At 43.1% G+C, this 20,024-nt stretch overlaps 1 protein-coding gene and 1 pseudogene across 1 annotated transcript in view; one reads left to right on the plus strand and one right to left on the minus strand.

Annotated features, from left to right (window-relative positions):
* The window catches only part of LOC136652767 (vomeronasal type-2 receptor 26-like), a 29,185-nt gene that overhangs the window by 761 nt on the left and 8,400 nt on the right, over positions 1-20,024 (plus strand). The window lies entirely within an intron of this gene.
* LOC136654491 (5S ribosomal RNA) lies at positions 13,907-14,026 on the minus strand (annotated as a pseudogene).

Consider the following 20,024-nt stretch of genomic DNA (forward strand, 5'->3'; position numbering starts at 1 on the left):
ATGAGTGCACCTTGGTTCATTTTACATATCATCAATCTGTTCACACTTCTTGCATGAAACAGAAATTATACTTGCATGAAATGGAACATATGAATAACTATACCCAGGTATAGAATGTCGATGATTGTGCCTGAGTACACAGATATACCTTCACGCAGTTTAACATACGAGCAGCGCTTTCATGTTAAACTTTAGTAAATATTATAGAAAAAGCAAATTACTGGAGTGGTTCTGTTTATTCAGTGATGAATTAACATGTTCTAGAATCTAACAAAACTGTGACTTCAGACAACAAATCAGGAGAAGATGCTGCAACCAGATGGTATTAGAGTGCATCCTCCACCCACTAGTTCAAATCCTTTTCTTGCCTTTTCCTTCCTCCTCTTTTGACTTCCCCTACTGAATTCCGACAGCTGGATAATAGGAAGGGGTGATGCAGTAAACCCAAAAACAACCATATGCTTCTTCCGACACGCACAGCACACTTAGAGGTACAAGCAGACCTGAATGGCTAGTCTCTGCTGGACAGAGAAGTTCCAAAAATTGGTAAAATACCTATTTTTCATATGCTGAGGGGCAAGCATGTGGAAACTGTTATAAATGTGCCATTAGACTCACTGTGACACGCTCCAAGTAGCATCAGTGAATCAGCCTGTGCCACCCCACTGATGCCACATCCAGCCTGCTGGCTGTTGGCAGAGGTAAGACTTTTGCTTGGCACAGAGGGGCAAGGTGAAACAGAGGCAGGGAGGGAGAATTTCTGGGCAGGGGGAGAATTGAATGGGGTGGATCAGACCTGGGAGGAGGCAGAATCAGCACAGTAGGCCTCTGCCGTGTCCTAAGCCCCTTCCCAGGCCAGACAGCCTTACACAGGGCTGCTTGGACTTCCACCAACTAAATAGATTCAAGAAATAATAATAATAATAATAATAATAATAATAATAATAATAATAATAATAATAATAATAATAATAATAATAATAATACAGGTATTTATATACCGCCTTTCTTGGTCATCAGATTTCTCCTCAGATTTCCTCCTTTATTCAAGGCGGTTTACATAGCCAGGCTATTTAAATTCCCATAGGTATTTTTGCAATTGAAAGAAGGTTCTATATTTCAGGAACCACAACATTTCAGATGTTTCTTTCTGATCTGGTTTCACATTCTGGCCTCCATCCTCCCATGCTCAGAGCAGATGGAATAGCTCAACTCAGCTTGTCAGCTGCTTCAAGGTCGCATGGTGCCGATGGCCTCGAACTGGTGACCTGTGGATGTTACCTTCAGGCAAATGGAGGCTCTACCCTCTAGACCAGACCTCCTGCCATAAGGAGCCCCATAAGGCAGCCCCATAAGGGCTTAAGTAGCCCCATAAGGCAGCCCCATAATGTTACTCAGGGTAAGGAGGAAAATATCCCCTTACCCGAAATAGACCTCCAACCACCTCCTAATCTGCACTGGATACAGAACAGGGCATGTGACCTGGCTGTGCCAGTACAGGTTAGGACTGGGCTGTTACTGGGAGTAGCAGAGCTGATGCATATTTTTGAAGAAGTCCACAAATCACGTTGTTTCAGAAGGAGGTTTTGAAAAGTATTTGAGATATTTCAAATTAGAACTTGATGCTGATCCTCCAAACCTGCTGTTTAGAAATGACAAAGGTTTAGTGTTGAGTGGTGAGCTAGCACTGACTAGTTACTCACTGATGGCTAATAGGCTCAATTGCATTTTTTTAAATGCAAGCAACTGATATCACAATTATACTGGATTGAATAAAGCAGTGTTTCTCAAACTGTGGGTCAGGACCCACTAGGTGGGTCGTGAACCAATTTCAGGTGGGTTCAATTCATTTCAATATTTTATTTTTAATGTAGTAGACTTGATGCTGCCCTGGGATGAGACTGCATTTGGGGAAATGTGACAGGCCTCTACTTTTAACAAGCTACTATGTATATACTTTTAACAATGATAGCAAATGGGAGTTACTCCTGGGTAAGTGTGGGTAGGATTGCAGCCTAGGATTGTTAAAAATTTTCCTGCTTGATGATGTCACTTCCAGTTGTGAAACAAAAAATTTCATTTTAATATCTGTCTTTCAGGGGTTGATTATTATAAATTTATTTGTTTATTTTACAATGTAAACTGCTTTGTGAACTACTATTGAAAAGTGGTATAATGGTAATGATAATGATAATAATAGTTAGAAAAAGAAGAAGAGCTTGAAAAAATAACAAAATACAAAGATTTACAAGTAGAAATTGAAAGTCTGTGGCAGAAGACCAAAGTGATCCCATTGGTGATTGGCGCCCTTGGTGCTATTCCAAAACACCTTGAAGAGCACTGAGGCCACAGAAATTGCCATCCACCAACTATAAAATGCAGCTTTACTGGGAACAGCTTACATCTTGCAACGATACTTATAACAGCAAAATAGGACAAAAACCAGGCATCCCAGGTCCTTGGGAAGGACTCGATGTCTGCATAAAACAAACCAGTCAATAACATCAACCTGACTGTGTGAAAATCTCATAATAGTTTAATTTGTGAACTGTAAAATAATTTGACAATTGCATGAAATTTTATGAGAGATTAAATGAATTTGTTAAAGACAAATTTTTGTGGCATGTTGCATAATTAAAAAAAATCATTTGAAGGGTTCCAAATGGAATATCCATAAATTGCATGCAGTTCCAATCAAATCATCAAAGTCCAATGGCGATTAATGATAGACGAGTCCTTAGGAAACTCACTGCGTAGGTAATGAATTGATTGTGTGGTTTGAGGGACCATAGAAATCATCACATACATACAATCCATTTTGTAATGGAACGCACCGGAATGGCGTTCTGGCACCTTTTTCCCCCCTCCTCTCCACCCCCACCTTTTTTTCCCTCCCTGCACTGCCCCCGCCCCACACTGCTGGCTAGGGAGGGATTCGAGGGAGGGTCTGCTGGCTAGGGAGGGTCTGTGGAGCCAGAGGCTAGGGGTTCAAATCTCTATGAGGAAGAATTTTTTTTTTTTTTTAGGAGGGGAGGTGCTCCATGGCTGTAAAATATAAAGGTTGGCTGCCAGTTGCCAAAAGGGGGGCCAGTTGAGGCTGCAAAACTCCTCAAAGTTCAGTCCCAGGCAGGCTTTTTTTTTACCTTTTTTTTTTTAAGTCCCAGGTAGGATTTAACCCACAGTTAAGCTCCTGGAGTAAGCCCCCTGCTGGAGGCTGTGGCTGGAGGTGGTTCCCTACCTAAAAAAAAAAATTATTCCTCCTAGGGATTTGAACCACTAGCCTCTGGCTCCACAGATCAGCACTTTAGCAATTGAGCCATAAGAGCTCTTAGGCTCAAAAGTGTTTGGAACTAATACTTGAAACGCTGATGGCCACCAGCTGGGCTCAAGACCTTATATATTAGTTCTGAACACTTTAACTATAGGCTTTCCTATTGCCCAATGGAGAGAGTTTCCTATAGCCCAATGGAGCACTTGCCCACCTAAAAAAAATGGGGTGTTGCACTCCAGCTGTAGCAGGAGTACTTTTGCTATCAGGGAGCTCACATGGGATGGACGTGTGTGTGTGTGTGTGTGTGTGTGTGTGTGTGTGTGTGTGTGTAGTTATTGACTATGTCTAGTTGTATCTTACTTATTTCTCTGATAAAAAATGGTTTAAAAATAAATAAATAAGTAAATAAATAAATAAATAAATAAAAGATTAACAAGTTGTGAGTTCCTGCACCTTTTTTTTTTTTTTTTTTTTTTTTTTACAAAAAAACCACTGCATACAAGTCATACCAGCAAAATAGCCTTGGGCTACAAAGGCTTATATTAATGGATCCTAAGAAATGGTCAGATGTCATGCCTGTCCTGCTCCGTGCCTGCAAACCACTTCACAGAGGTGAAAACTGGAATGAATGGACACAGAACGAACCATGAATTTTTTTTCAAACTGCTCTTGAAAGTTCAATGGGAGGGGGGAGAGAATGTATTGGTAGAGGTGGTTTTTTTGTTGACAAGTAAATAAAAACACATAACACCACTTTCAGCACTTCTTGTTTTTGTAAACAAACAAAAAACCTAAATCTGTGAAATCTGTGAAAAATTAAAACCATTCTCTATCACCTCTACATGCATGTAGCTGCATCTGCTGACACTATACCATCTATATCACCTGTCTACGTCACTTGTAAAGCAAATATACTGTGTAATTAAATTTTATAAAAATGCACCCTTGAAATAAAACACATAGTACCGCTTTCTGCACTTCTAACTTTGAACACACCAAAATCTGCCCCTCCCCACAAAAAATTGTTTGCTCTGAATTAGGTCTCAGAGGTTCTTCAGCCTCCTCACATGTCAACTCATTTAGAGGCTTCAATAATTCCCCTGCTGACATTATCCATTGACAGCAAAATCCAATTACTCCCAAAAAACGACACATTTCTCTCTTCCTTTTAGGAAAAGGAATGTCCAGGATTACTTTGATATGATCAGGATCTAACCTGCATACACCTGGTCCCAAAGTATATCCCAAAAACTGTACTTCCTGCTTTGCCCATTGTAGTTTTGAAGGATTCACCTTATGTCCTTTCATAGCTAGTTGATTCAACAGGTAAATAGAGTCTACCTCATTGTCGTCATGTGTCTTTGAGGCAAGTAAAATATCATCAACAAAATGAAGAAGAGTAGAACCTCTAGGTAATTGTACATCACTTAAATCGTTAGCCAACACCTTTGAGAAGACATCTGGTGTTTCCACATAGCCCTGGAGCATTCTAGTCCATGTTACCTGTCCAGGTATGCTCACCTGTGCATACTCAGGTAAGTTAGGTACACACCTGTGCACATCTGGTTGGCCCCAGGTAAAAGCAAACCAATATTGCTTTTCCTTAGCGACTTTACTGCTAAAATGAGCATTAGATAAAACAATAATTGAGTAAAACTGTGTATCTGAAGGCACATGGGACAATATCACACCTGGATTAGGTACTACTAGAAATGATGATATCACATAATCATTGATCAACCTCAGATCTTGCACCATCCAATAGAGAGGTTTTCCATCTGATCCCACCTGTTTTTTCTTTACTGCAAGCACAGGTGTATTACAAGGAGATTCACAAAGAACCAAAATCCCTTGTTTCAGAAGTGCATCTATAAGAGGTGCAAGATCATGAATTGCTTCAGGTTTTAATGGATACTGCCTCTGCCTCGGTGGAGGCCTTCCCTCTTTCACAACAGGAGAAAGAGGAGCTGCTGATTTCACTAACCCCACTGTATGTTTACATCCCTATACTATAGGGTTCACTTCATTTTGCACTCTTTCTGGAAGTTCTGAAATCTCTTTAGCCTCTAACCCTGCTAAGAGATGAATTTGATGTAAAGGAAATCTAACAGTTATGCCATCAGGTTCACAGAATATTTGCACATGCAGTTTGGTAAGCACGTAATGCCTGAGAAGTGAAGAGATACACCCCTTTTCCCCCTTTTCATTCAATAATAAAAATGAATGTTCAAAGCTCAGGGGACCCAGAGAGGCTGAGCATTCAGTGCTCATGAAGTGTCTCTCAGGACTCCCTGTAACTCCCAACACTTCCTTCTCCACCTGCCCTCTTGGAGCCCCCCCCCCCCGGTAAGGCTGTGTGAGAGGCCCCTGTATCAAGCAATAAATTAAAAACTTGCTCTCCCACTTTTAATGGAATAGTGGGGAGTCTTGGATCACATTGAAACTGCAAAAATCCAGCCTCAAACACTTCTGGACTCCAGGGGGGCAGTGTGCAACTTCAATCAGTAGTTTCCATGAATTGCCCAGCAACAGCCCCTTGGCTGGGCTGTCTGGGATCCTCACAAATCTTCAAAGGGCAATCTTTCCTTATATGACCAGGTAAATAACATTTGAAACAGATAATTTGATTGCCCCCTTGGGGGTTCATATTACCACCCATATTACCCCCTCCTGGTTTCATTGGCTTCCCTCTACCACAACCTTTCCCATTCCTCATTTTGCTTTGGAACCCCTTCCCCTTTTCTCTGCCAGCAGCAAACATTGCACCGAGAAGAGATACTTGCTCCTTCATATCAGCTTGCTTTTCTTTCCTTTTCTGCTTTTCTTTCAAATCTCCCCTTGCATTGAACACTCTGGTGGCAATGCTTACAATCTCAGCCAGATTTTTTCCCTTGCATGCCATCAGGATGTTCTCTAAATTGTCATGCAATATCCTCTGAACATTGAGCCATATAAACAGTTTTCATCATCTCCTGCCCCTGATCAGATTCAGGATCCAAAGCCCCATGCTTTCTAAATTCACTTGTCAATCGAGTGCAAAAATCAGAAGGATGCTCATCAGAACACTGAGTGCAAGCAATGATTTTACTCCAGTTTGGAGTAACTTCTCCTGCAGCTTTAAATTTGCCAATGCCAATTTTCCATCTGCAGTGTTTGGATCCCATTGGGGGTCGATTGTTGGCCAATCTACCAAAATCCAAGCATTAGAGGCAGGTTTTCCTCTTATATACTCAGTAGCCTTAATTCTCACCTTTTGCCTCTCATCTTCAGTCATCAAATATTCCAGCAACTGAACAACATCAGCCCACACTGGAGAATGAGTGGCAAAAATAGTTTTAAACTTCAGATACACAACATCTGGGCAATCTCTTAGACGTTGTATTGTTTGCTGCCAGTTCAGCAGATCTGACGTAGTTAAGGGAGTATGGGTGTAAACCAATTCATGACCATCAGCAGTAGGAACAGGGTATGCTCTCAGAGGAGCTAAAAAGCCTTTACCAGGAGTATGTTGGGGTTTTAAATCTATCAATCTGATTAGTTGTACATGAAGGAGAAAAAGACCACTCCACACTGTCAGGTATTCTACCTTCAATTTGTGCTTTAGTGTAAATTTTTGCCATCTTATTGACAGATCTGGCTACAGACAAATCATGGTCAGTAAGTGGACTTGTTTCAAGCATAGTAGGATCACAGCTATGTCTGATATTGGTACTGGAGGGAGCCTCTAAGTTCAAAGCCTGACAGATATTACTGAAAGCTCCTCCCCAAGAAGAACCAGAAGACCCAGGGGAATTTTGTCCCTGAGCCTGGCTCCTCAATATTGGGCTTGCCAATTGATCCCGAGGGGCTGTGGCCCTCAGTGTTGATTGAGGTTGCCTTCCCACTCCACTCCCAGTCACTACTACCTGAGGAGCTGGAGCATCTCCAGCCGGTCCCCTAGGAATCAATAAATGAAATGGGTACAGGGTTGGATGATATTGATCATCCTCCACCTGGGAAGTGGAGTCAGAGTTATATGGAGGTGGAATGCTCACCCCACAATTGTTTTTCCCCCAAACACATTGCTTTAATAGCATGCTGGCCATCCTTAGGCTTGTAATTATACCACACAAACAAATAGTCGATTTGACCAGGACATTGGTCCAGCAAAACAAATTTCAATGCATTCATCCTTTCCACAGAGAATGTTCCGCAATCGGGATATTGCAGCTGGCCCAGCAAAAAAGAGGTTAAGCTCAGTCAGAGCATTGTACAGAGTGTAATCATATTTTTTTTGACAACCCCACTGATCCAGGTATGCTATCCCAATCCCTCAAAATCAGGGAAAGAGGAGCATCAGCAGCACAGCTGGTGGACTGCCCCATCCTTACAGATTAAAAAAAAAAATCCGAAGGAAAAATTGTTTTACCTGCAGGTAAAAGCCTAAAATTTAGTTTCTAATAGCCCCTTTCATTCAGCACACACACAGGCACACCGTTGCAAAATTCAAAATCAAAACACTGAGTATGAGTCACAGTTCAAAAAAACACTGACAGTCTATGCAAGCCAGAAAATTTTTACTCTCACTGAGCAGACAACTCTGACTCACAGTTCAAAAATAGCTACTAACAGGCTGCACAAACTAGGAGAATTTTTACTTTTACTGAGCAGACAATTCTGGAATGACTGCCAAACAGTTGGCCTACCACCCAGAAAGACACAAAGAAACTATACCCTGCTTTTGCTTGCAACAGAGTTAGAAAACAGCCTATTTCAGAACAAAATCATATTTTTCAACTGATTCAACCAGGATTTTCTCAAAAATCCTCAAGAAAGGAAATGTCCTAGGGAACTCATAGCAATGCATTGCATTTGTACATCAGGGAAAATTTCCCTGAACCACCTGGCCAGGACCTGGAGTGACAAACATCACTCCTATAGAGTCTGGTCTTCACAGACTCTCTGTTCCCAGTTTCCTCGCTTTTTTTAAACAATAACCCAGCTGACTCTACCTAGCCAGCTACTGTGCAGAACACTAAGCCAACTTAAGCTAAGAGGAATGTCAGAGAAGCTTAAAAAACACAAAACAATGAAACAGACAGCAACATGAGACAGATAAGAGACACCAACATGAGACAAACAACAGGAGACAGACCAACAGCACACAGGACATCACAGAGACACTCTCACCCTTCCATTGTGCTGCACCCTGCAAATTTGGAGCCAAATCAGACGGTCTGCTCTTCCAACTGGAGCTGGAGCTCGGGGTGATCCTGCAAGCAGCCTGCAGCCCTTGGCCAGCTGCACTTCCTTTCCAAAATGAGGAAGGTACGCACCGAAGCGCGTCTGGCACAAGGCCAGAAACTACTCACGCTTGTCCCATCTGGGGTGCTAACTGATAGAGATAAATTGGTTCTTGCTTCTTTTAGCAGAGTAGCCAGGTAGAATTGACACAGACCTGACAGAGCTGTTAATCCATCTTTATTGCTCCAACAAGCACAGGATAGAACAGACCATCATAGGACATAGGACTAGCCCCCAGTAACCTCCCACTTGCACACAAACTTATAACAATGCATAAACAAGTTAGATAAGACCCTTGACGTAACTTTGGCTCAAGTTATGGGACTTCCACAATTCCCATCTGGAGGTCACTGTGCCCTGAAACATCTTGGCATATTTGTTCTTCCAACAAAAGTCCCTGACTCCCACCTGACTGGCCTTGGTCATAAACATGTTTTTCTCACTTTATCAGCTGCGTAGGCAGATACTTTAGAAAACTGCAGGCCTCCACCTGCAGCCATGACACTAGGCTCTCAGCAGTAAATTTGCAGAGCAATATTCATTTCTGGCTCCTTAGGTTGCATGATTACATATAGGATTACATAAGAAGATTATAAAACAGGTAAACCCCTAAAATCTCCCTCACTACAAAGGTGTATTTTCCTTAATAATGTTATCTTTGACCTTTGAACACAAGCCTCATGCAAAGCTTCTGATCTGGACTTTCTTGCATTAAGGGGCCTTTGGTGCTATATCTCTGCCAGTGAGTGTACAGAACTGATTGATATATGTTGTCATGACCTTCTGGTCATTAGAACATGTGCAGAGTACATTTGTTTCACCATAGTAAAACTATCACCATTCACCCAGTTGGACTGGAACAGCTCGGTTTCCATTTCGCTAACACCCAGTTACCCAGGAGTGCACCAAAGCAAAGTGTAAAGGTCAACAGCCATCTCTGTTGGCTGCATCTGTTATTCAGAGGTAGTAGTGCATATGTATGAACAAGGAGATTCTATTATATATAAAGAGAGGAATCTTTCAGGATATCTAGGTATTAGAGATATGGAAACCAGGCTGATCCCTCCACTCCAGCTAAATGGTAGGTTATCATTGCAAAGGTGTGATCCAGAATTGACAGAGGTCATAGTGAGAAGAGCTACTGCAGTTTCGCCTGCCTAGTCCAATCTTAGTTCCACTTCAGACCCAACATAATCCCCAACACCACCACCATACTAATGCCCCAATCCTATCTGTATAGGTCCCAGTACAGTGGCATGGAAGCTGTGCTGCTGTTGTGTGTGCCATGACTGTCAGCATAAATGGCCAGAGTCCCTGCATGCAAAACATTGGCTTCTGGATGACCTGCTGGAGGATCAGGGAGTCCAAGCAGGTGCTGCTGTGAGGGCAGGATGGGGAAGATCTTGGTGGCAGAGGTGCATGCCAAGATCTTTTTCCCCTTTTCTCAACCTTCCATGCCCCCAGGCTCTCCTCAGACTTATGCCACCTATTGGACACCAGGTGGTTCATGCTAAATTAGGGAAAGGAGATCCATAACAAATCTCCAGAGACTGCTTGGCTCAAGGATGTTGTCAGGGAATCCCTTGTCCAGGACTGTAAAGTCAACCTCAAAAGTTGCCTGACTTGTACAAGAGAGGGAAGATAAGAGATCAGGCATAGAGAACATGCTCAATCCCTTACCAGGGTTGATATTAATCAATTGTCATGGACCATCAATAGTTGTGAGTTAAGATGGAAATGCTTTATGGATTTATGAGGAGCAGAATTTTGAAGTCTTATAATGGTAGATCTTTTTCCCCCCCTCCTCTCCTTAATATACAGGGACAAGCATGTCTGCCTAATGAATAAACACATTCAAACACACCACAGGCTACAAAGACTATGTTCTCTAGTGTATTGTTTTGTCTACTACCACTATCCTCTAGTGTAACCTTTTAAAATAAATCTCCAGTGACAGCATAAAATGGTTGACAAAGCAGAAAGTTAAAAACAATTACATAATGCAATATCCAATGAAAGACAGGGCCAATAGTGTGGGGAGGACATGAAATAATAGTTAAAAGCTGTATCTGAGATGGAAAATTCATCTCATGAAGATACTGAGGAGGACCAGACTGATGAGGCACAGAGAAATGTGGCACATATTGAACTTAAGGATCCAAGTAGTTAATGATCAGAGAAATAAAATAAAACTTGAAGAAGAAGAAACTGAATTTGCAGAAGTTGGTTGACAAGGTAGGTGTCATTTCCTTCCTTCCTTGCTTCCAATTGGTTTGGTTCAGCCATATGCCATTACAAGTTTGCAGGCTTTAATATATATTTAAAATGTCAAGTTAGCAAGATAAACCTTATATTATCTGCACAAGTCAAACCCTGATTGCAGGACACATAATTGGCAAGTAAACAATCTATTCTCCTTCTCTTGGTATATAGACAATGTCGGAGGAGCTATATATCATTTGTAAAGTAGAACTGTCATTCTTATAGCCCCAGGATACATCAATACAAAGTGAGTGAAATGTATCTATTGCGGTGCTTTTAAAACTGTGTTTTCCTGTTCCAATTAGGACCACCTAATGGAAAATTTTAGACAGAAAAATGGAACAACAGTGAACTATTTAATCTTTGTTGGCTTTGAGAATCTCCAGGAACTGCAACTTTTACTCTTTCCATTGCTTTTAGGCTTCTACGGAGTAACCATGGTGGGGAATGCTCTCATTTTAATAGCTATATCAGTTGATAAAAGACTTCACACCCCAATGTTTTTTTTTCTTGGGAACCTATCTTTCTTGGAGATATGGTACACTTCCAACATCACCCCCAGGATGCTGATGGATTTACTGAGAGAGGATAAAAACATTTCATTGGCAGGTTGTATCATTCAGCTTTACATTTTCTGTGCCCTGGGAACTGTTGAATGCTTTCTCCTCTTGCTGATGTCGTATGATCGCTATCTAGCCATCTGTAACCCACTTCACTATGCCCGGTTGATGAACCGGTCCCACTGCCTAAAATTAACTGTCGGCACATGGTTATGGGGTTTCCTGTCAGCTGCCGGATTGAATTTTATTGTAACCACATCCTTAACTCTCTGTGGCCCCAATCTCATTGACCATTACTTTTGTGACTTGCCACCCTTGCTGAAATTATCTTGTTCTGACACCTACCCAGCAGAGGTGACCATCTTTGTGGCATGTTTTGCTGTGTCATTGGTTCCTTTCTTATTCACCATCATTTCATATGTTAACATCATATTGATGGTTGTCAAGAGTCCATCATCCTGTAGAAAGAGCAAAGCGTTTTCCACGTGTAGCTCTCACCTTATTGTAGTAACTACTTTCTATGGGACTCTGGGCACTACATTAGCAGTCTCTATAGGAATGCAATCTGTGCAATTAAACAAAACACTTTCCTTACTATACATTGTCATAACCCCGATGTTGAATCCCATCATTTATAGTCTGAGAAATAAGGAGGTTAAAGAAGCCCTTAGTAAATTACTGGGTAAAGTTTCAACTCTTCCCATTTGGGCAAAGGCTTCTCACAAACATTAATTGTTTCTCTGTCAATAAAGTGTACAAGTCTGAAATCAATGTTTGTCATATCCAAAGCAAGTGCAGTTTTGGATACAATTTATTGTAAGTTAACTCTAAAGAATTGGAGGGACTCAATAGCAACACAATAAGACACATCATCTTAGAGAGGTATGAAAAATCTCATTCAAAAAATGGCTAATCCTATTTCATGTGGGATTCTCCATATTTGTTCTGAATTTTAATTTAGGTGCAACCAGGTAACATAGCCCTGCCACTAGAAAATCTAGTAGTGTTAAAAAAATGATTTTGTTATTCATTGATATACCTCTGAGGTTTCGGCTGATGAGAACCTCCTCAAATTCTCTTGAAATTTTGCTTTATGCTACTGGTTTCCAACCTTTACTCAAAAGTTAGGACCATTGTAAGTATTCGTGGAGAAGGCAGTGGGGCCTGAGGTGATGGCACCTCTGGGATTGCAGTGCCACAAAAAAAGTTTTTTCATGTGCTTGTGGGTAGTGCCAGCCCTCTTGAGGGTGCGGGAGGTGCCTCCCTCTGTGGACCTTCCCACCCCTCAGAACAGCTCCCTGACACAATGGTCTTTTATGGTTTTCCTCTTCTGCTTTTCTTAAGGGGATAGCGACTGGTTCCCACTGCCCTGAGGCATCACAACCCTCAGGTTGGGAAGCACTTGTTTTATGCAAAACATTTAGGCCTACCTCCTTCTTGCAATCCTACCATGTCCCATCTTGGTAGTAAGGAGCATGCCAGAGCAAGAGTTGGCATAGACTCATCTTTATGAGTTAATTTGGTAATGCTGAGTAGTCTCAAAACAAAAAAGGCTAACAGAGTTATGCTCGGAAGTGTCTGAAAATGGTATTATTTATTTTACTGAGAAATACGCCCATTGTGTTCAGTAAGACTTAGGCTGTAATCTGATCTGACAGCCCAGTTCTGAAGTTGACGGCTCTGTCGGGTGCAGCAGTGCCAAAATGGTTACCACTGCATCCAGCGGCACCACCAAGGCCACTGGAGGTCTCCTGGGGGGAAGGAGACTATTGTCCCCTTCCCCCAAGGAAAGCCCTATGCCCCACAATGGGGCTTCTCAAGTCTGTGCCAGCTATTTTTGCTCGAGTGACTCCATCTCAGGCTTTTCAGCCCAATACAGAGTTCAGGATCTGGTGGAGTAGGTCCCACCCCCACATGCCCCGGTCCCTCTCCCTCCTCCTGACACCCCCCTCCCCCAGAGACTGCTCCACCACCTAGCAGTTACACTTACTGCCTGTGAGAACATCTCCTCCTCCTGCTAGTGTTGTACCTGGTGCCCATCTAGCACCAGCTCATTGCCAGAGCTCTCTACAAACTGGGTACCATAAACATGCTTTACGCCATGTTTACAACACCCAGCGCTGGCATTAGGCGAGTACAGGAATGGGCTCTTACCAGAAATAAACACCCCTAGCAATGAGATAATAAAATAAGACTTTGCAGACAATTGCCTGATGTGAAATGGTAGTAATGTAACTAAAAATGAAAATGAATAAAAGCTGTCATATCACAATGAAATTAGGCATGTGCAGGATATCATATGAAGATTTATTGTTATTGTTACTAATGTGTGAAGTCCAAAGCACAGACATTTACCACCTGACCATTTCTGGATTTGTGTTGCCTTCTGGTGTCGCTGGTTTGGACAAATGATATTTTAGCCTGTAGAAATGGGGAGATGTGATGAGTGGTACCAGACTTTTGGCAGATTTGTTGTCCAGTTGTTTCTCCCAATGGTTGGCAACCTTCAGTCTCGAAAGACTATGGTATAAGTCTACAGCACCTGGTATTCCCAGGCAGTCTCCCATCCAAGTACTAACCAGGCCTGACCCTGCTTAGCTTCCAAGATCAGATGAGATTGGGCATCTGCAAGGTAACACTTGCTCCTGTTTCTCCATCACAGTTGGAACAAAGCCTCAAAGCCACCTTCTCTGACACATCAAACAGACACACGCACAGCATTCTGACATCTTTGACTTTCAACCAAGAAGCCATGTTGAGCAGAGTATTCTTATATCGGTGACAGTTTAAACATAACTTGAGCCATTTCACAAAATGTCAATCTTTCATTTCCTCGATTTATTTTATCAGCTTTACTGATTGTTATATTCTCTAGGTACTTTTGTTAGATTGTACGTTCGTTTGATTCTTGATGCTACTTTATTGTCCCTTAGGGGCTGTTCACACATGTCCAGGTGAATATGTATGCTATACACGTGTGTATGCTGTACATATGTTCATTTTACATATCATCAATCTGTTCACACTTCTTGCATGAAACAGAAATTGTACTTGCATGAAATGGAACATATGAATAACTATACCCAGGTATAGAATGTCGATGATTGTGCCTGAGTACACAGATATACCTTCACACAGTTTAAAATATGAGCAGCGCTTTCATGTTAAACTTTAGTAAATGTTATAGAAAAAGCAAATTTCTGGAGTGGTTCTGTTTATTCAGTAATGAATTAACATGTTCTAGAATCTAACAAAACTGTGACTTCAGACAACAAATCAGGAGAAGATGCTGCAACCAGATGGTATTAGAGTGCATCCTCCACCCACTAGTTCAAATCCTTTTCTTGCCTTTTCCTTCCTCCTCTTTTGACTTCCCCTACTGAATTCCGACAGCTGGCTAATAGGAAGGAGTGATGCAGTAAACCCAAAAACAACCACATGCTTCTTCCGACACGCACAGCACACTTAGAGGCACAAGCAGACCTGAATGGCTAGTCTCTGCTGGACAGAGAAGTTCCAAAAATTGGTAAAATACCTATTTTTCATATGCTGAGGGGCAAGCATGTGGAAACTGTTATAAATGTGCCATTAGACTCACTGTGACACGCTCCAAGTAGCATCAGTGAATCAGCCTGTGCCACCCCACTGATGCCACATCCAGCCTGCCGGCTGTTGGCAGAGGTAAGACTTTTGCTTGGCACAGAGGGGCAAGGTGAAACAGAGGCAGGGAGGGAGAATTTCTGGGCAGGGGGAGAATTGAATGGGGTGGAACAGACCTAGGAGGAGGCAGAATCAGCACAGTAGGCCTCTGCCACGTCCTAAGCCCCTTCCCAGGCCAGGCAGCCTTACATGGGGCTGCTTGGACTTCCACCAACTAAATCAGAGATCGGCAACCTAAAACACTCAAAGAGCCATTTGGACCCGTTTTTCAGAGGAAAAAAAAACCTCAGGAGCCACAAAACCCTTTTGACATCTAAAATGAAGATAACACTGCATATATAGTTAAAAAAAGGTTTTTTTTTAACCTTTATGCTCTTATAGGTCCCATTTTTATAATGTAGCCCCCTCTTGTAGCTTTTAGTTAGTTTTGTCATACATTCTTGTCCTGTGTTTTCAGATGCCTGGTCCTCTATGGTGCTTTGCCTGATTCCAAGGCCATTCTCTGCATGGAGAATTATGCCCACTTTAAGCAAATTAGCTCCCCTTCTTCCTCCAACAAATGACCCTGGTTCTGCCCTGCAATCCTGCTGGACCCCACCTTCAGGGTAGCTCGCCTGTTCAACCTGCAGAGGTCCTGTTTCCTGCCAGCAGCCTCCCACCACTACAGCAGACCCTGGGTCATCAGCAGGTCTTGGGCACAGCAGCCACACTTCAAACTCCTGTGTCTTCAGTAGTCCATTAGTCACAAAGTCAGTCAGAGTATCCACAGCAGAGTCCAAAGTCAATAAGCCAAGTCACAGTCCAAGGTCAGATTCCAAAATCAGTCAGAGTATCCAAGTCAAAGTCAATAAGCCCAGTCAGTTCATCTCCTCTCCAACCTGCACTCCTTCTCCAACCTGCACCCCCTTCCTGCCTCAGGTGCTCCTTATATCCCTGAGGGCCCTATTGCCTTCAAGTGGCTGCAGCTGTGCAGCACACTCTGCTGGATGCCCAGGCCTTACCCTTAAAGGGGCCACTGCTGACACCACATCTACCTCCTCACCAGATCTTCCAGGATTCCAATACATATGGCGGTTATAACATCTGCTTATCTTACATGGATACTAAAGAACTCCCCCCCCATTCCAGAGGCACCCTGCTGGAAGGCAAAAAAGGACACAGACTCCATATGTGGGGAAGAGGCCAGAGGTGGGGGGAGGGGGGCAGCCACCGGCCAGCTTCTGCCCTGCCTGCCTGCCTGCCTGCCCTCTCTCACTCTATCCTGGGAGTAAGCCCCATTAACTACAATGGGACTTCTGAGCAGACAAGTTGGTTGGAGCTCTCAGGTTGCAGTCCTCTCCACACTTTCCTGGGGAGAAGCCTCACTGGCTACTTGTGAGTAGACCTGCATAGGAGGGGGCTGAGGCTACAGCCCTCCACACCTTCCTGGGAGTAGCCCAGGGACTACAGCAGGGCTTGCTCGGGAACAGACCTGCCGGGTGGGCTCCCACTCACCCGTCCTTGTGCTTGGCCTTGAGCAGGCTCCAAGGCTGCAATCCCAGGCACCCTTTCCTGGGAGTAAGCTTCATCTGCTGTAATGGGGCTTACAACTGAGAAAACATGCATAGGAGCAGGCTCCAAGGCTGCAATCCCAAGCACCCTTTCCTGGGAGTAAGCTTCATCCACTGTAATGGGGCTTACAACTGAGTAGACACACATAGGAGCAGGCTCCAAGGCTGCCATCCCAGGCACCCTTTCCTGGGAGTAAGCCTCATCCCCTGTAATGGGGCTTACTACTGGGTAGACACACAGGATGTCTCCTCTGCTGTGGAGGAAAAGCCTCTCCTTGCACTGAGTAGGGACCTGCTTCCTGAGTGGGGATTCTTAGCCAGGAATCTACCAGATGCTTTCAATGAAGCCAAGTTCATCACCTTCAGCATGCTGGTCTTTTGCAGCATTTGGATCTCCTTTCTCCCAGTTTATCTGAGCACCAAGGGGAAAACCATTGTGGCAGTGGAAGTGTTTGCCATCTTGGCCTCCAATACTGGGCTGTTGGCTTGCATCTTTTCCCCCAAGTGTTACATTATTGTTTTTAGAGCTGATCTCAATACCAAGAAACTGTTAGTAGAGAAAAGAAATTATGGACATTGATTTTAAAAGGCTAATTAATTGTGATCCTCTGTATGTATCTGGTAGTTTCCTGGCTAAGAAAGCCACAGTGAAGCTGATGGTGGCCAGAAAGCCCATGTAGCCCAGGACACAATAGAACATAATGAGGGACCCTTCATTACATTCCAGTATGATGTGCCCAATCTCTGCATGCATGTCAGAATCTGGGAATGGGGGAGAAGATGACAGCCATGCTGCTTCTCAAGAGTAGTTTGCGCATTTTGGCTGGTTTCATCTTGCATGCATTCCAGGTCAGGCTATGTACATAGGGCAAAAAGGCTTTAATCATTCTATCACACAGCTTGGCAAATGTGCTTTTGCCTGGATGGAAGCCTATCAAACGAGGTCAGCATCTTTGTGGGAAAAGCAGGGCCTGGAGAGCTACACAGTGTTCTCCTCCCAAGAGGTCACTCACAACAGAGAGTAAGGCAGGCACTTGGAAGACAGGTTGCTACTTTGGTCAAAGAAATCCAAAGTGAGGTTATAAAGCTTGCCCTTTCCATGTGAGATGAACTTAGAGAGAAAACGCAGCACTTTATCCCAGGTCTGTTTTTTTAGAGTGTGGAAGGAGACTTAACTCTTTTTTCCAACAAACACTACAGCTTCTGAGACCAGGCTCAGAAAATGAGGGCTAGCCAAGATGAAACTTCAACCAGTCCCCTTAGTCACTTGGGGAAGGGCTGAAGGCCCGCTGAAGGATCTCCCCCAATTCAATGTGCCTGCATTTACAGGATTTAACTGGTTCATCAAGGGGACAAATCAAATATCCCTACCCACCCACCATGATGCACCAGTGTGCCAGAGGTGTGTGTGTGGGGGGAGACCTGAAAATTCATACTCTTCTCCCCATGCAGCAGTCATACTGTATTAAACAGCTGTAAACTGTGAGCATCAACTCCCTGGCTCATCTTGGCCAAGAACTCACTCAGTGAAGTCTTATTTTCAGATCCCCAACAGTGCTATTAATATTGCATTAATTGCCCAATCCTACTTTTCAGCTCCGATGCAGCTGCAATGCAGCCCCAGGTAAGGGAACAAAGATTCCCTTACCTTGAGGATGCCTCCATGACTGTCTGTCCAACACAGGATGCAACACACGCCCTATTGGCACAGCTGTATTGGTGCCGGAAAGTTGGATTGGGCCCTAAATTAACAGGTTTGCATCAAGGATTGTTGAGGTTATGTGAAGTGTTTCATGTTAGGATTCTGGCTGATGGAAGTTTAGGGGGGCAGTAGAATTTTCACCCCAAGCTCCACAGAAATGTTGACAAGAGACTTGAGAGGGGTCAGGGAAGTGGGGCAGGCAGAAGAGAAAGAGAAACACTGAAAAGTCTGTTTTTGAAAACATTAGAATAAGCTTTCAGGGCCAGCACATGTAACACAAAGCAGTCGACACAGAAAAGCCGGGGACTGGAGAGCCACGCAGTATTCTCCTCCCAGGGGGACATTCACAGCAGAGGGTAAAACTTGAAAACAGGCTGCTACTTAAACTGGGCCTTGCTGTCCCTCTAGTGAAGGATGATCTCCAAAGCAACCACCAGCAGGATATGGAGGCCAGCACCACATATGGTCATCTGTAGAGGTGGGTGAAAATTTTGGTGTTTTCCAAAACTGGAAGTGCAGAAAGCAGTGTTATGTGCTTTTATTCCAAGGGAACTTTTATATAAATTATAATTATAAATTACAATCCCTTTAAAAGAGTACTAGGTAGGTGATAAAGGTGTGATAGTGTTTTCAAATGCAGCCACATGCAGGTAGAGGTGTTAGAGAATATGGAGAAGGTGTTAGAGAGTATTTTTTTTCCCCCACAGATTTTGCAGATTTGAGAAACGGAGAACATGGTGCTATCTGCATCACCCCAAAACCAACCTCTAGTCATTGTTTTTGTCCAAGCATTGTATAGCTCTCTTACACATGCACGTTTTTCTCCTATTATTTCACAGAGAAAGTTTGGCTGAGATGGAACAAACATATCAGTTGCACCATCTGAGCCTGTGTGCCCTTAGGGAGAAATGTACGTCTTCTGTCTCAGGGAAGTATTTATCTGCTCCATGATTATGAAAATGACAGGTATTTTCTCCCCTTCCTTTAAAACAAAATTCAGGTGAAAAACATATGCAGTTAAATCCTCAGCTCACTCCTAGTGAAGTGACTCACTTCATGCAAAGGGTCACTCAGCTGTGGGGGGGAGGTGTTACTCAGAAAAGCTGTAGGACTCATTTGGTCAGCTATTGTGCTTGTGGAGGTGACTCTTGCACTTGGGAATGTGATGAAGATAGATGTGCAGATAGATGTGAAGATAGATGTGCCAGCTGTGGCATGGCTACACATGTATTTATAGTTAGGGTGCTGTTTGTGGGCCTGTTTTTCCAGTTGATGTACCTTCCTGTCGTGTGCCAGGGCAGAAAAGAGTCCTATGATTTTAGAACTCTCCAAGACAATGTGTACAAGCCAGGAGAAGCCATTATTGGGGGGATCCTTTCCTTAACAACTTCTTTATCAAATTTATTTAATTTTAGAGAAGTTCCAGGTAACAGTCATATCATTACTGTGTAAGTTCTCCTTGATTATTGTTTAGTGAAATTGCTATTGGCCTAATGAGGTCCAGAGTATCTACCAGCTGCATGCAGAAGTTCCAGAGTTTACCTGGAACTCTAATCGAGTTTACCATGTAATGAATCTGTAGTGATTGGGACAGATGGATCCATTCAATTCCTATTTATAATGAATTTATTAGAGGCACAGAATTTTTCAAGTTATTCTAATTTCCTAATTTTTCAAGTTACTAAAGGGCTTGCAACACTAGAAGTGAGCCAGATCAAATCTATTGCTGGAGATTT

The sequence above is a fragment of the Tiliqua scincoides genome, chromosome 5 (assembly GCF_035046505.1).
Source record: "Tiliqua scincoides isolate rTilSci1 chromosome 5, rTilSci1.hap2, whole genome shotgun sequence".
Taxonomy (NCBI): domain Eukaryota; kingdom Metazoa; phylum Chordata; class Lepidosauria; order Squamata; family Scincidae; genus Tiliqua; species Tiliqua scincoides.